Genomic DNA, 18,011 nt, shown 5'->3' on the forward strand with positions numbered 1-18,011 from the left:
ATAGCACTTGGCACATTGTGCTTATAACCAGCCCTTGCTCCTCCCCACCCCCAACCCCACTCCTACTGTAAACCCTTATGAAGATCCTTCTAACTATGTTTATGGTTTTGGTTATTTCCATTGTCACTAGTGGACTTAGCCACGAACAGTTGATACTGGGAACTAAAGAGTTAGAAGGAGTGCAACGAGGAACTTCAGAACTGAACAACTGGTTGTACCTTCCTTATACTGGGGAAGGACAAGCATTAGTGACAGTGTTCATGGCCCAGCTTGGAGAAACTTATTTTTAAAAGCATTCATGTGGGCTTTTTTTCTAACCATTTTGTGGGATGCTGAAAAACATCCTTTAAGCTATAACTGGCTTTTGCCTCTGGCTTCTAGTGTATGTACAGGGCTGGTAAGTAACATCATTGTGGGATTTCTGTTTCTAACTAATAAAAAGACTTTTACTAGTCTGTGAAGATATTAGAGTTATAACTGCTCTTTCTGAAGGAAGCCATACTTGGAACATCCCTTTACTCTGTGGTTGACTTGTTTTCCCCCGGTCCTTCTTTCTTGCTCCTTCTTGTCCTATTTTTCTATTCTCCACTCCCTCCCTCCTACCTTTGTTTTATTGTGTGGAGCTGGCACCAGCAGTAAGGACATGAACAGTCCTGATGGCACACAGAGTTTAATTAAACAGACATCTTGGTAGATCATGAAGAACACGGTAATGAGGGAGCCAGGGGCTGTGGGACAGAAGGTGCACCCAATACAGACTTAATGAGGTCAGAGGTGAGATGCAAAAGTGAGTAGGAGGGCAATGGGGGAAAAAAGGAGCACATGTAATACTTTTAACAATAAAGATTTATTTAAAAAAAGTCACACTAAAGAGGTACAATTAATTTTAATATATTTTATTTACAGTAACCAAAATAGTGTGTTTTGATAAATGATAATAGAAATGCTAGTTTTAAAGTAAAAAAAAAAAGTGAGTAGGAGGTCCAGACGAGAGAGCTATATTCTCTAGCATTTGAAATATGCTACGAGAGTGCTTTGTACTTGGAGAATTTGGGTGCATCATATTTTTTTTCATGTTTCCTGGACAACTGTGACTGAGCCTGATTGATGAGCATTTATTCTGGTTTCTTACCTCTAGTAGGGGCAGTGGTTTTTGAGGTGATCAGAACCATTTGTGAATCAGACCAGCTCGTTGCCCTGGACTTATCAAGGCCATGACCAGAAATGCTCTTTGTTACTCTTGGTTTCTATCCAGAGGAAGCTGACTGTTCATTTTCCTTAATATTACTCACTTCATTTTTCCCCTTCATGTCATAGGCAAAATTCACAACAGAGTGGCAATTAAAATGTAAGATAATAAGGGGTGAAAATACAACCTAATTTTAAACATATCTACTTCATTCTTTGAATAAATGGGTATTGAGCAATTGCTACACAATGGAACAGAGCTGAGGATATAGTGGAGAAGAGAACAGAAAACATTCTGATCTTGTTACTTAAACACTGAGTTGAGTTCTATGTCAATGATTTTATAAGCATGCAGTACCTGTTTAAGATACTGTGGGACTGGGATGCCCACATTACAAGGCAATTAGGTCAATGTTGGCAATTTTTCATAAACTTTCCATATCTTTATGAATTCAACTTATATTTACATAAAAGGATATAAGAACTCAGTTGGATGGAGTTCCATTCATATCCTATTATGTTTTTTTTTTCAGCTTTTCATATAAACTTGGGTGGTTTTAAAAAAATCTTTATTGTTAAGAGTATTACAGATATTCCCTCTTTTTCCCCCCATTGCCCCCCTCACCCAGTTCCTGCCCCACCCCAGGCCTTCACTACCCTATTGTCTGTGTTCCTAGGTAAGATCTTTGGTTAATCTCTTCCTGCACTCCCCTCCCCACTTCCCTCAGATTCATCAGTCTGTTCCATGTTTCCATGCCTCTGGTTCTGTTTTATTCATGAGTTTATTTTGTTCATTAGATTCCTTGTTAGCTTATTTTGATTTTTATATTCAATTGATAGATAAGTATTTATTGCCATTTTATTTTTCATATTTTTATCTCTTCTTCCTTTTCCTCTTCCTCTTCCTCTTCCCCTTCTTAAAGAATACCCTTCAACATTTCTTGTAACACTGGTTTAGTGGTGATGAGATCCTTTAGCATTTTCTTTTCTGTGAAGCTCTTTATCTGACCTCCAATTCTAAATGAGAGCTTTGCTGGGTAGAGTAATCTTGGTTGTAGGTCCTTGCTACTCATCACTTTGAATATTTTCTTGCCACTTCCTCTGGCCTGCAAAGTTTCTGTTGAGAAATCAGCTGACAGTCATATGGGTGCTCCCTTGTAGGTAACTAACTGCTTTTCTCTTGCTGCTTTTAAAATTCTCTTTGTCTTTAATCCTTGGCATTTTAATTATGATGTGTCTTGGTGTGGGCCTCTTTGCATTCCTCTTGTTTGGGACTCTGCGCTTTCTTGACTGGTAAGCCTATTTCACCAGGTAGGAGAAGTTTTCTGTCATTATTTCTTCAAATAGGTTTTAAATATCTTGCTCTCTCTCCTCTCCTGGCACCCCCATAATGTGAATGTTGGTATGCTTGAAGTTGTCCTAGAGCAGTGGTTCTCAACCTTCCTAATGCCGTGACCCTTTAATACAGTTCCTCATGTTGTGGTGACCCCCAACCATAAAATTATTTTCGTTGCTACTTCATACTGTAATTTTGCTACTGTTATGAATCGTAATGTAAATATCTGATATGCAGGATGTATTTTCATTGTTACAAATTGAACATAATTAAAGCATAGTGTTTAATCACAAAAATAATATGTAATTATATATTTTTTTCCGATGGTCTTAGGCGACTCCTGTGAAAGGGTTGTTCGACCCCCCAAGGGGTCGCGACCCACAGGTTGAGAACCGCTGTCCTAGAGGCTCCTTACAATATCTTCATATTTTGGGGTCCTTTTTTCTTTTTGCTCTTCTGATTGGGTGTTTTTTGCTTCCTCACATACCAAATCATTGATTTGATTCTCAGAATCTTCTACTTTACTATTGAATCCCTGTAAATTATTCTTTATTTCAGTTAGTGTATGCTTAATTTCTGACTGGTCCTTTTTTATGTCTTTGACATTGTTACTATGATACTTGAAAGTCTCACTAAGTTCCTTGAAGCTCTCATTAATTCTCTTGAAGCTCTTATTAAGATCCTTGTATAACCTTATAACCATTGTTTTGAACTCTGTATCCAGTAGTTTGCTTGCTTCCATTTCTTTCATTTGTGACATGTTTCTTTGTCTCTGCATTTTTTCTGCTTCCCTGTGTTTGTTTCTATGTATTAAGTAGAGCTGTTATGTCTCCTGGGCTAGGAAGTGACCCAAGGCCCAGCTGTGAAGCAAGGCAGGCTGGTGCTAGTGCTGGGTCTTGAGCCTCTTATTGATAGGTATGGGGCATGCTGATGCCAGCTGCTGCTTGTTTAAGAGATTTTAGGAAAATCTGAAACCTGAGCCAGGACAGGCCATTCATATGGAAAAGCTGCTGCAAACAGCTTGGGTGGGGCTGCAGGTTGGGTGGGGCGGGTCTCAGGGTGGAGGGAATAGTGTGAGCCAGGCTGATGGAAACTCAGATATAGCTGCCAGTCAGCTCTGGGACAGGGGAGGTCCTAGCACAGGAAAAATGACCCCTGTGAGCACCTTCATCTGGGAGAAAGCCACCCCTGGGTTTTTGTCCCAATGCTAGACAATCCAGTTCCTTCCTGTATGACTCTGGTTCCCCCAATACTGCTGCCCAGTGCTGGAGCTCAGAAGGATCCAGTCCGAGTAAGTCTGTGTGCTAGCCCTTTAAGAGGGACTGTTCGAGTCTCTAGCAGCCTCCATGTCACGCAGCCACAATCACCACTGGCTTTTAGTGCCTGAAGTTATGGGGATTTCTCTTCCCAGTTCTGTAACCCTAGGCTGGAGGTCTGGTGTGAGGCTGGGACCCTTTGCTTTTCAAAGGTAGCCTCTGCAGTGGAGATATGCCTCCTGACTAAAATCAGGCCACACGTAGGTGTCGGACAAGCCTGTGCCATTCCTCTGCCCCTCCTACCAGTGTCAATGTGCTTTCTCCTTTACTTCTTTAGTTGTAGGACTTTTATTTAGCCAGCTTTTAGGCCATTCTGAATGATGGTTGTTCTGTATTTCAGTTGTAATTTTGTTGTGGTTGTGGGAAGCCGTAAGTACCAGTGTTTACCTACACCACCATCTTGATTTTTTCTCTATGACATGTTTCTTTGTCTCTGCATTTTGACTGCTCCCTTGTGTTTGTTTCTATGTATTAGGGAGAGCTTTATTTCTCCTGGAGTGACCTTGTGTAGTAGGTATCCTGTAGGGCCCAGTGGCTCAGCCTCCACTCTAGGTGCACCCCTGTGTGGGCTGTTTGCACTGTCCTGTTGTAGTTGAGCTTTGATTGTTGTTGGTGTCACTGGGAAGAATTGACCCCCAAGCCAAATGGCTGTGAGGACCAGCTGTGACTATAGTGGAAGAGCTGCTGTGCAGGAGACCCCCTTATGGGGCAGGACTTGCTTTAGTGGGGCTTTGGTGCTCATTGAGTCCACCCTTTGAGTGTGTTGCTCATGGATGTGGTAGAGTTGTTATCTGGCCTGGTCTGAAGCTATCCATTCAGTGCATTCCACTGGGGCCTCCCAGGAGGTGCAAAGTCAGCCACTGTCTGTGCCCTGCCTGGGGCCACTGGGCATGAACTACAGAGTGATCTGCAGATGGCTGATACTTGTGTTGGGCCTGGGGATCCCCAGGAGAAGCCAAGCTGTGAACCTTGGCAAACTACTGCTAGTGCTTGGCCTGGGGCCACGTATTGAGAGGTACTGGTCACACAGAGTCCAGCTGCTACTTGTTTGAGAGATTTTAGGAAAGTCTGAAGCCTAAGGCCAGGACAGGCCATTCATATGGAAAGCCACTGCAAACAGCTTGGGTGGGGCTGCAGATTGGGTGGGTCAGGATCTCAGGGAATTACCAGAGTTTGGCAAACAGTATGGGCCAGGTTGATAAAGACTGAGATATGGCACCTTCTAATAAGCTCGAGGGTACAGCGAGGTCTCAGCAGAGGAACAATTACCTCTGCTAGCACTTTTGTCTGGGATAAAGCTGTCCCCCAGTTCTTGCCCTTATGCCAGATAATATACTTCCTCCCTGTATGTCCCTGGATCCTTTCAAGTTGCTGCCCCAGAGCTGGAGGTCAGAGGGAGTTAATCCGAGTAAATCTGCACATCTTTGAGATACTGCCTTGGACTTCCACAGCCTCCTGTCACTCAGCCACAATTCTCACTGTTTTTTACAGCCTGAAGTTACAGGGAATTCTCTTCCCCGCACTAGAACCCTGGACTGGGGACGTGGTTTGGGGCTGGGACCCCTTGCTCCTCATGGGAAGCCTCCTTAGCCAAGATATCCCTCTCTATTAAAAACATGCAACATGTGTCAGACCAGCCTGTTCTGCACCTTCCCCCCTCCCCCACCAGTCTCAATATGGTTTCTTCTTTAATTCTCTAGTTATAGGGCTTCCGTTCAGCCAGATTTCAGGCAGTGTGAATGATGGTTGATTTGTATTTTAGTTGTAATTTTGAAGTGGTTGTGGGAATATGCTAGTACCCCATTTCTCTACACTGCCATCTTGATTCCTCTCTTCTTAAAGGGAATAAAATTTAATTAATTCAAGACCTACAAAACTACAGTAATTAAGACTGGAATTAGCATAAATATAAATGAATAGATTAATGGAACAGAATACAGAGTCCATAAATAGACTCATACATAAATAAACATCTAATTAAAAATTATACTTATTACTCTCTATTTTATCTTGAAAAGCAAATACCCAGAAAGAAAATATAATTTACCAATAGAATCACTGAAAAAGAGATCTGACATGCTAAATTTATAATTTTTATCTCTATACTTTTTTGAAAACTAGACTTTATTTTTAGAGCCTTTTTAGGTTAACAGTAATGTGAAGGGAGGGTTCAGAGATTTCCCATATTCCCCCATTTACACACATGCACAGCCTTCTCATTATCTGCATCCCCTATCAGAGTTGTATATTTGTTACAATCGATGAAATTACATTGACATAATTACCCAAAGTCCAAAGTTTACATTACAATTTACTCTTAGTGCTGGACATTTTTTGGGTTTGGACAAATGTATAATGAAATGTATCCATTATTATATCACACAAAATAGTTTCATTGCTGTAAAAATCCACTGTCCTCTAAAATTTTTTTCCACCCTATCCCCAAACCTCTGGCAACATTGATCTTTTACAATCTCTGTAGTGTTGCCTTTTCCAGAATGTCATATACTTGGAATCATATAGTATGTATATGATCGGCTTCTTTCATTTAGTAATATGCACTTAAGTATGCTTCATGTCTTTTAAAATATATATATTATTGTTTAAAGTATTACATATGTCTCCTTTATCCACCATCAACCCTTCCCCAGCCACTCCCACCCACCAGGACATGCACCCACTGCCCCAGTATCCGTGTCCAAGATTATGCTTATATGCATGCATACAAGTACCTTTGGTTGATCCTTTACCACCCCACTCCACCCCACCCTCCCCTGCCTTCCCTCTGAGATTTGATGGTCTGTTCAATGCTTCTCTGTCACTGGATCTGTTTTTGTTCATCAGTTTATGTTGTTCATTATATTCCACAAATGAGTGAGATCATGTGATATTTATCTTTCTCCAACTGGCTTATTTCACTTAGCATAATGCTCTCCAGGTCCATCCATGCTATTGTGAATGGTAAGAGTTCTTTCTTTTTTACAGAAGTGTAGTATTCTGTTGTACAGATGTACCATAGTTTTTTAATCCACTCATCTGCTGATGGGCACTTAGGCTGTTTCCAAATCTCAGCTATTGTAAATTGTGCTGCTATGAACATAGGTGTGCATATGTCCTTTGTGATTGGTGCTTCTAATTTCTTGGGATATATTCCTAGAAGTGAGATTACTGGGTCAAATGGGAGTTCCATTTTTAATTTTTTGAGGAAATGCCATACTGTTTTCCACAGTGGCTGCACCAGTCTGCATTCGGACCAGTAGTGCATGAGGATTCCTTTTTCTCCACATCCTCACCAGCACTTGTCATTTGTTGATTTGTTGATGATAGCCATTCTGACAGGTGTGAGATGATACCTCATTGTTGTTTTGATTTGCATCTCTTGGATGATTAGTGACTTTGAGCATGTTTTCATATGTCTCTTGGCCTTCTGTATGTCCTCTTTCCAAAAGTGCCTATTTAGGTCCTTTGCTCATTTTTTGATTGGATTGTTTATCTTCCTTTGTTAACTTGTGTGAGTTCCCTGTAAATTTTGGAGATTAAAGCCTTATCGGAGATAACATTGGCAAATATGTTCTCCCATGCAGTGGGCTTTCTTGTTGTTTTGTTGATGGTTTCTTTTGCTGTGCAGAAACTTTTTATTTAGATGTAGTCCATTTGTTTATTTTCTCCTTAGTATTGATTGCCTTAGAAGGTGGATCAGTAAATATATTGCTACGACATATGTCTAATATTTTGCTGCCTGTGGATTCTTCTAGGATTTTTATGGTTTCTTGTCTTACATTTAAGTCTTTTATCCATTTTGAGTTGGTTTTTGTGTATGGTGTAAGTTGGTGATCTAGTTTCATTTTTTTGCATGTATCTGTACAATTTTCCCAACACCATTTATTAAAGAGACTGTCTTGACTCCATTGTATTTCTTGCTCCTTTGTCAAATATTAATTGAGCATAATGGCTTGGGTCGATCTCTGGATTCTCTGTTCTGCTCCATTGGTCTATGTGTCTGTTCTTGTGCCAGTACCAAGAAGTTTTGAGAACAGTGGCTTTGTAGTATAGCTTGATATCTGGTGTTGAGATCCCTCCAACATTGTTCTTCTTTCTCAAGATTGTTGCAGCTATTCAGGCTCCTTTTTTATTCCATTTGAATTTTTGGAGAGTTTATTCTGTGACATATGCCATTGGTATTTTAATGAAAATTGCATTGAATCTATAGATTGCTTTGGGTATATGGACATTTTAATGATGTTGTTTTACCAATCCATGAACATGATATATTATTCTATTTGTTTATGTCTTCCTCTATCACTTTTTTCAACGTCCTGTAGTTTTCCGAGTACAAGTCTTTTATCTCCTTAGTTAAGTTTATTCCTACATATCTTAATTTTTTTGTTGCAATGGTAAATGGGATTGTTTTTTTAGTTTCTCTTTCTGTGAGTTCATTATTGGTATATAAAAAAGCCATAGATTTCTGGGTGTTAATTTTGTATTCTGCTACATTGCCAAATTCATTTATTAAGTCTAGGCGTTCTTTGATGGAGTCTTTAGGGTTTTCTATGTACAGTATCATCTCATCTGTGAATTATTACCGTTTTACTTCCTCCTTTCCAATTTGGATGCCTTTTATTTCTTCTTCATGTCTGATCGCTATTGCTAGCACTTCTAGTACTATGTCAAACAGGAGTGGTGAAAGTAGGCATCCCTGTCTTGTTCCTGTTCTTAGGGGAAATGAGTTTAGTTTTTGCCCATTGAGTCTGATGTTGGCTGTTGGTTTGTCCTGTAAGGCTTTTATTATGTTGAGGTATGATCCTTCTATTCCCACTTTGCTGAGAGTTTTTATCAAGAAAGAGTGTTGGATTTTGTCAAGTGTTTTTTTTGTTGCATCAATTGATATGATTATGTGATTTTTGTCTCTCAATTTGTTTATGTGATGTATCACATTTATCGATTTGTGGATATTGTACCATCCTTGCATTCCTGGAATAAATCTCACTTGGTCATGGTGTATGATCTTTCTAATGTAATGCAGGATCCGATTTGCTGGAATTTTTTTTGAGGATTTTAGCATCTATATTTATCAGGGATATTGGCCTTAATTCTCTTGCTTTGTAGCGTCTTTATCTGGATTTGGGATTAGGGTAATGCTGGCTTCATAGAAGGAGCTTGAAAGAGTTTCTTCCTTTTGAATTTTTTGGAAAAGTCTGAGGAGGATAGGTTTTAGTTCTACTTTGAATATTTGGTAAAACTCCCCTGTGAAGCCATCTGGTCCAGGGCTTTTGTTTGCTGGAAGATTTTTGATTACTGCTTCAATTTTATTGGTAGTTATTTACCTATTCAAGTTTTTTGTTTCTTCCTAATTGAGTTTTGGAAGCTTGTATTTTTCTAGGAATATGTCCATTTCGTCGAGGTTGTCCAGTTTGTTGGAGTAGAGTTGTTCATAGTATGCTTTTACAATCCTATGTATTTCTGTAGGGTCGGTTATTACTTCACCTCTTTCATTTCTGATTTTGTTTATTTGGGTCCTCTCTCTTTGCATCTTGGTTAGCCTGGCTAGAGGTTCATAATCTTGTTTATCCTTTCAAGGAACCAACTCTTGTTTCATTGATCTTTTGTATTATTATTATTTGGTCTCTAAGTTGTTTATTTCCGCTCTGATCTTTATTATTTTCATCCTTCTGCTTACTCTTGGAGTTTCTTGTTGCTTTCTTTCTAATTCTTTAAGTAGTATGGTTAAGTAATTATCATTTTTTCTTGTTTTTTGAGGTAGCCCCGTAGAGCTATGAACTTCTCTCTCAGGACTGCTTTCACTGTGTTCCATAGATTTTGGATTGTTGTGTTTTCATACCTGGTTGCTTCCCCCCCCCCCTTTGATCTCTTTGGTAACCCAGTCATTGTTTAATAGCATGCTATTTAGCCTCCAAGTGTTTGATTTTTTTCATCGTTTTTATTGTAGTTGGTTTCTAATTTTATGCCATTTTTATCTGAGAAGATGCTTGATATGGTTTCTATCTTGATATGAATTTAAAGAGACTTTTCCTATTTCCCAACGTGTCGTCTGTCTTTGAAAATGTCCCATGTGCACTTGAGAAGAATCTATATTCTGTAGCTTTTAGTAAAATGTTCTGAAGATATCAATTAGTTCCATCTGATCCAGTGAGCAATTTAGGATTGATGTTTCTTTGCTGATTTTTTGTTTAGAGATTTTATCCAGTGATGTCAATAGGGTATTAAAGTCCCCTATTATGATTGTACTGCTATCAATCTCTCTCTTGATACCTTCCAGAATTTTTATGTATTGGGTGCATATATGTTTATCAGAGTTATATCCTCTTGTTTAAATGCTCCCTTTATTATTATGTAGTGGCCTTCCTTATCTCTTGTTATGTCCTTCATTTTGATGTTTATTTTGTCAGATATAAGTATTGCTACCCCAGCTTTTTCTCATTTCCATTTGCCTGAAAAATTTTTTTCCATCCCTTCACTATCAGTCTTTCTTCTGAGGTGGGTCTCTTGTAGACAGCAAATATATGGGTCATGTTTTATTGTCCATTCAGCTACCCTATGTCTTTTGATTGGAGCATTTAATCCATTTACATTTAAGGTTATTATTGATAGGTACTTGTTTGTCGCCATTTTTATTCTTTATGCCTGTGTTCCTTCTTCCCTATCTATTTCCTCTTTTTGCACCAATCCCTTTAGCATTTCTTGCATTGCTGGATTGGTGGTAATAAACACCCTTAGCCCTTTTTTGTCTGTGAAGCTCCTGATTTCCCCTTCAATTTTGAATGATAGCCTTGTTAGGTATAGTATTCTTGGATTCATTTTCTTGCTTTGCATCACTTTGTATATTTCATTCCATTCCCTTCTGGCCTGATGTGTTTCTGTTGAGAAATCAGTTGATAGTCTAATGGGCGATCCTTTATAGGTAACTTTGTCTCTCTCTGGCAGCCTTTAAGATTCTTACTTTGTCATTGATGTTTGCCAATTTAATTATGATGTCTCTTGCTGTCAGTCTTTTTGCATTTATCTTGTTTGAGACTCTGTGCGCTTCTTGGACTTGTGTGGCTTTTTTCTTTCCAAAATCAGGGATGTTTTCTATCATTATTTCTTCAAACAGGGTTTCTATTCTTTGCTCAGTTTCCTCATCTTCTGTCACCCCTATATGCAGATTTTGTTTCATTTCGTGTTGTCCCAAAGCTCCCTACATTCTCCTCCTGATTTTTAGGTTTTCTTTCCAGTTGCTGCTGTTCTTGGGTGGTTTTTTCCTACCTTGTATTCTAACTCACTGATGGGGTCCTCAGCTTCTTCTAGTCTACTATTGATACTTTCCATTGTGTTCTTTATTGCTGATATGTTATTCTTCATTTCCTCCTGGTTCTTCTTCATTTCCTCTTCTTGGACATGTTGTTGAATTTGTCTTCCATCCTTTTCAGCGTCCTCATAACCATTGCTCTGAATTCTTTCTCTGACAAATTGCTTGCCTCCATTTCATTGTTTTCCTTTTCCTTCAATTCCTCCTTTTCTTTCTTATGGGGGTTGTTTCTTTGTCTTCCCATTTTCGCTGTTGCTTTGTGGTTGTTTCTATGTATTAGATCAAACTTCTATGTCACCCATATTTTTTTGATTTTGTCTTATATAGTAGATGTTTTGTTGGACCCAGTTGTGCAATTTCTCAGGTCTTTTCTGTTGGGTATTCTAGGGATGCCCCCTACTTGGGATATTTGTGTTCTCTTGGTGTAGTTGTGTCTTTGTGTTATTGTCCTGTTAATGGATGGGGTCTCCTCTCAAGGTGTGGTTATGTGGCTCACTCTTTACCATGTTGACCGAAAGCACACAATACATCTCGACAAGATACAACATAAAGGGAACAAAACCTGAATGTACTCACAACACCAATAACCCCAATAAAAGTGACCACTAGAGAAGTGAGAATTAGGAGAGAGAAAAGAGAGCAAAAATGATATTGAGAAAAGGAAAAAAGGTAAGAGAGAAAAAAAATAACTGATACTGCGAGTTTCTCTTCCCCTTGGTACCAAGCAGCTTGGGCAGTTCTTTAGGCTGCCTTTATGGGTGTAGCCTCTTGTGGCTATGGACTTAGATATAGATTCCCCAGCTGCCAGCAATCCTGTGGACCTTCCTTCCACAGTCAAGTGTTACGTGTGTCCCCAAGGGACACGGACTTGGTGCAGCATAGTTTCTTTCTGTCCCTCTAGTCCCGGTGGTTGCATCTCTCTCTCTCCAGCCCAGATCCCTAATCCTACCATTCTCCAGGTATCCTCTCTTCTTTCCAGCCATGGCTTGTCTCACCAGCTGTGTTTAATTCACCAATTTTGGGTTGATGTTATTCAATTTAGTTGTTCCTTCTTTGTGCAACTTTCTCTTTTCTCTATCTGTGCTAGCCAATTTTTTAATGCTTTTGTGGTTCCTCTCCTCTCTTGCTCTGTTTTACTCCTAATTGCTTAATTAGTTTCACTCACTACTAAACTCAAGTCTATCTGCTCTCTCCCCTATTCTCCTTTTCCAAAAATAGATGAATATATATCTATATCTATATCTATATCTATATCTCTATCTATATCTATATCTATATCTAGATATATATTTGAAACTTTTTTTATTTATCTCTTTATTTTTTTAGTTACAGATTATATAGTAAGAGTATGTTTAGGTTTGTAAGAAACTGTCAAACTATCTTTCTAAGTGGCTGCACCATTTTGCATTCCCATCAGTAGTGAGTGACAGTTCCTGTTTCTCTATCTCCCCACCAATATGGACAACTAATTAAAAAAATATTTTTTTATTGATTTCAGAGAAGGGAGAGGGAAAGAGATAGAAACATCAATGATGAGAGAGAATCAGTGATTGGTTGCCTCCTGCACACCCCCTACTGGGGATTGAGCCTGCAATCTAGGCTTGTGCCCTGACTGGGAATTGAACCATGACCTCCTGGTTCACAGGTTAATGCTCAACCACTGAGCCACATCAGCCGGGCTGGACAACTAATTTTTGACAAAGTTGCAAAGGCAATTCAGTGAGATAACAGCCTTTCAACAAATGTATGGAAAATGGGATATCCATATGAAAAAATTCAATCCACACCTTGTTCATTTCTATACAGAAATTATCTCAAAGTGGATTAGAGAGCTAACCATCAAACGAAAAACTATAAAACTTTTAAAATTAAACATAAGAGAAGACATATGTGATTATGGGTAAAGATTTCTGATACAAGACAGAAAGAGCACAATCTCTTTTAAAGATACCATTAAGAGAATAAAAAGAAAAGCCACTGGCTGGCAGAATATATTTGTAAATTATATCCAGAATTACATGTCCAGGGACTTATGTCCAATGTGTAGAAAGAACTCTCAAACCTCAAGAAGATGGGAAAAATATTGGTCAAATGCTTCAATGACGAATATATGAATGGTAAATAAGTACATAAAGATATTCAATATAATTGCTCATTAGGGGAATGCAAAAATAAACCACAATGAGATACCATTACATACCTGTTAAAACAACTAAAAATTAAAAGAACTGACCACTCATAGTGTTGGTGAGGATTTAGAGAATTTGGAACTCCCATACATAGCAGGCAGGAATACAGAATTGGCCATTTCTTTATAAAACATTTTGGCAGTTTCTTAAAGCTATATGACATTTTTAAAGTTTATTTATTTATTAATTAAAGTTATCCGGGTGACATTGGTTAACCTGAACATATAGGTTTCATGTGTGGGTTTCTATGTTACAAGATCTGTATATTGCACCATGTATCTACCAAAGTCAAATCTTCTCCTCTTACCCCCTTCCCTCTGACAATCACCACACTGTTGTTTGTGTTCATGAGTTTCAGTTTTATACCCCACACGTGAGTGAAATCATATTGTTCTTAGCTTTTTCTGCCTGACTTATTTCACTTAGCATAATGTTCTCAAAGTCTATCCATGTCTTTGCAAATGGTGCTATTTCATCCTTTCTTATGCTGAATAGTATTCCATTGTGTATATGTACCACCTCTTCTTTATCTAGTCTTCTATACAGGTCACTTTGGTTGTTTCCTTGTCTTGGCCACTGTGAATAGTGCTGTGATGAACATAGGGGCGTATAAATCTTTGCAAATACGTAATTTTGAGTTTTTCAGGTATATACCCAGAAGAGGGATTGCTGGATTGTATGGTAGCTCTATTCTTAATTTTTTGAGGAATCAGCAGATTGCTTTCCATATTGGTTGTACCAGTCTACATTCCTACCAGCAGTGAATGAGAGTTCCCTTTTTTCCACAACCTCTCCAACACTTGATATTGATTGTCTTGTTGATAATAGCCACTCTAACAGGTGTAAGGTGGTATCTCATTGTAGTTTTGATTTGCATCTCCATAATTAATGGGAACTTCCAGCTAGTCGCATCAAAACTTTTCTCATAGCATGTACTCAAATCATTTGAGGTTGAGCATCTTTTCATATATCTATTGTCAGTTTGTATGTTCTTGGGAGAGGTGTATTTTTAGGTCCTCTGCCCACTTTCTAATTGGGTTGTTTGGGGTTGAATTTTATGAGTTCTTTATATATTTTGGAAATTAAACCTTTGTCGGAGCTACTGTTTGCAAATATCACCTCCTGTCTGGTTGGCTGCCTCTATGCTCTGTTGTCAGTTTCTTTTGCTGTGCAGAAGCTTTTTAGTTTGATATAGTCCCATTCATTTATTTTTGGTTTTACTTCCCTGGCCTTTGGTCAAATTCATAAAATGTTCTCTACTACCAAGGTCCATAAGTTTGGTGCCTATATATTCTTCTATGTAACTTATTGTTTTGGGTTTTATATTTAGGTCTTTGATCCATTTTGAATTAATTTTTGACCATGGGGACAATCTGTTATCCAGTTTAATTAATTTGCATATGGCTTTCCAGTTTTCCCAGCACCATTTATTTTAAAGACTATCTTTACTCCTTTGTGTGTTTCTGGCTCCTTTGTCGAAAATTATCTGTCCATATACATGTGGTTTTATAGCTGGGCTCTCTATTCTGTTCCACTGATCTGTGTGTCTGTTTTTCTGCCAATACCATGATATTTTGATTATCATAGCTCTGTAGTATAAGTCAAAGTCAGGTAGTATGATACCTCCAGCTTTCTTCTTTTTTCTCAGGATTGCTTTGGATATTTGGGGTCTTCTGTGGTTCTATTCGAAGCTGATGAGTTATTTTTCTATTTCTTTAAAAAATGACATTGGGATTTTGATTTTAAATCTGTATACTGCTTTAGGTAATATGGCCATTTTAACTATGTTGATTCTTCCAATCCATGAACATGGAATATTTTTCCATTTTGTTGTGTCTTTTTCAATCTCTTTTAATAATGTGTTGTAATTTTCACTATAAAGGCTTTTCACATTCTTTGTTAAGTTTATTCCTAGGTATTTTATTCTTTTGGTTGCAATTGTAAAAGGAATTGTTGTTTTTTTCTTAAGTTTTGTTGTTAGTATACAGGAAGGCAATGGATTTTGCACATTGATTTTGTATCTTGCAACTTGATTGTATTTGTTTATTGTTTCTAATAGTTTGGGTTTTTTTGTTTGTTTGTTTTTTGGTGTGGAGACTTTAGGGTTTTCCAAATGACAGAATTATGTCATCTTCAAAAAGTGACAGTTTTACTTCTTCCTTTCCCATTTGGATACCTTTTATTTATTTATCTTGCCTTATTGTTCTTGCTAGGATTTCCAGCACTATGTTGAATAAGAGTGGTGAGAGTGGATATCCTTGTCTTGTTCCTGATCTTACAGGAAAAGCTTTCAGCTTTTCACCATTGAGTATTATATTACTGAGGGTTTATCTTAGATCTTTATTGTGTTGAGGTACTTTCCTTCTATTCCTATTTCATTGAGTATTTTAATCATAAATGGATGTTATATCTTATCAAATGCTTTTTCTGCATCTATGATCATATGATATTTATCCTTTCTTTTGTTAATGTGGCTTATTATGTTGATTGATTTGTGTATATTGAACCATCCTTGTGCCCCTGTCATGAACCTGTTGATCGTGATGTATTATTTTTTTGATGTACTGTTGTATTTGATTTATCAGTATTTTGTTTAGGATTTTTGCATCTGTATTCATTAGAGATATTGGTCTGTAGTTTTCTTTGTTGTGTTATCTTTACCAGGTTTTGGTATCAGGGTTATATTGGCCACATAGAAAGTGTTAGGAAGTATTGCCTCTTCTTCATTTTTTGAAAGTGTTTGAGAAGGGTAGATTTTAAATTTTTTTTGAATGTTTGGTAGAATTCATTGGTGAAGCCATCTGGTCCTGGACTTTTTTTGGGGGGAGGTTTTTGATGGTTGTTTCAATTTCTTCACTGCTGATCAGTCTATTTAGATTTTTCAATTATTCTTGGTTTAGCCTAGGAACTTATCCATTTCTTCTAGATTATTGAATTTGGTTCTTTCATAATATTCTAGTATTATCCTTTGTATATCTGTGATGTCTTTGGTGACAGACTTTTACCCCTTTCCCTTTTATGTTTTTGTTGTCACAAATTATCCCTTTTTATGCTGTAAGTTTTTTGGTGATCTTACTTGTAGTGTTGTGACCTTATGTTCTTTGTTTCAGGTAGAATACCTCCCTTGAGTATGTCCTGCAATGGATGTCTTCTGGCAATAAAATCCCCCAGCTTCTGTATGTATAGGAATGTCTTTATTTCTCCTTCATATTTAAAGGATAATTTTGCTGGGTATATTATTCATGGCTGGTAATTTCTCTCTTTCAGATGTTTGAATATTTGGTTCCACTCTCATCTGGCTTGTAGAGTTTCTGCTAAGTCGGATGAAATTCTGATGGGTTTTCCTTTGTAGGTCACTTCCTTCTTTTCCCTGACTACTTTGAGAATTTTTTCTTTGTCATTAATTTTTGACAGTTTTAATACTAAGTGCCTTGGAGAGGGCCTCTTTGAATTGAGGTAACTAGGTGTTCTGTTTGCTTCTTGGCTTCAAGGATTTATTTCTTTCCATAGGTTTGGAAAGTTCTCATCCACTGTTTATTTGTGTATTTGGATGCTCCTGTATTAGGTGCATGTAAGTTTACCAAAGTTATATCTTCTTGTTGAATTGCTCCCTTTAGTATTATAAAGTGGCCTTCCTTATCTCTTGTTATGGCCTTCACTTTGAGGTCTACTTTGTCAAATATAAGTATTGCTACCCCAGCTTTTTTTTCATTTCCATTCACCTGAAAAACCTTTTTCCATCCCTTCACCATCAGCATGTGTGTGTGCTTTGTTCTGAGGTGGGTCTCCTGTAGACAGAAAATATATGGGTCATGTTTTCTTATCCATTCAGCTACCCTATGTCTTTTGATTGGAGCATTTCATTTAAAGTTATTATTGATAGATACTTGTTTGTCGCCATTTTTATTCTTTATGCCTGTGTTCCTTCTTTCCTTCCTATTTCTTCTTTTTACAGCAGACCCTTTAGCATTTCTTGCATTGCTGGTTTGGTGGTAATAGACTTCCTTAGTCCTTTTTTGTCTGTGAAGCTCCTGATTTCACCCTCAACTTTGATTGATAGCCTTGCTGGGTACAGTATTCTTGGTCCACTGTTTATTTGAATAGACTCTCCATTCCCTACTCTCTCTCTTCCTGCTCTACAATGCCTATATTCTAATATTGCTTTTTCTGATGGAGTCAGATAGTTCTCATAGAGCTCTTTCATTTTTCTTTATGCTCAGGTTTGTCTTTCCTTCTCTCTGTGTCATTTCTAGATTCCCATCTTCGATATCACTAATTCTTTCCTCCATCTGGTTGGCTCTGTTTTCTATGCTCAGTAGTTCACACTTAATCTCCTTAATTTCAGGCTTAATTTCCGGGATTTCTGATTGGTTCTTTTTAAAAGTTTTAATCTCTTTAGTAAAGTATCTGTTTTGTTCATTGATTTGTTTTCTGAGTGCATTGAATTGGCTTTCTGTATTTTCTCACAACTCATTGAGTATTTTCAGAACTGCACTTTTGAAATCTCTGTCATTTATATCACATGTGTTCCAACTTGCTTTCTGGGAATTTTAAGTTTTCTTGCTGGTCATCCTGTTTCTGTGGTTATTCATGGTATTTTCTGTTCTCCTTAGCCTACACATTTATCTCTGTCTGCATATTATTTTCCAGTAGATGGTGATGAATCACAACATTTT

The sequence above is a fragment of the Myotis lucifugus genome, unplaced genomic scaffold, assembly GCF_000147115.1.
Source record: "Myotis lucifugus unplaced genomic scaffold, Myoluc2.0 scaffold_19, whole genome shotgun sequence".
In the NCBI taxonomy this organism is placed as follows: domain Eukaryota; kingdom Metazoa; phylum Chordata; class Mammalia; order Chiroptera; family Vespertilionidae; genus Myotis; species Myotis lucifugus.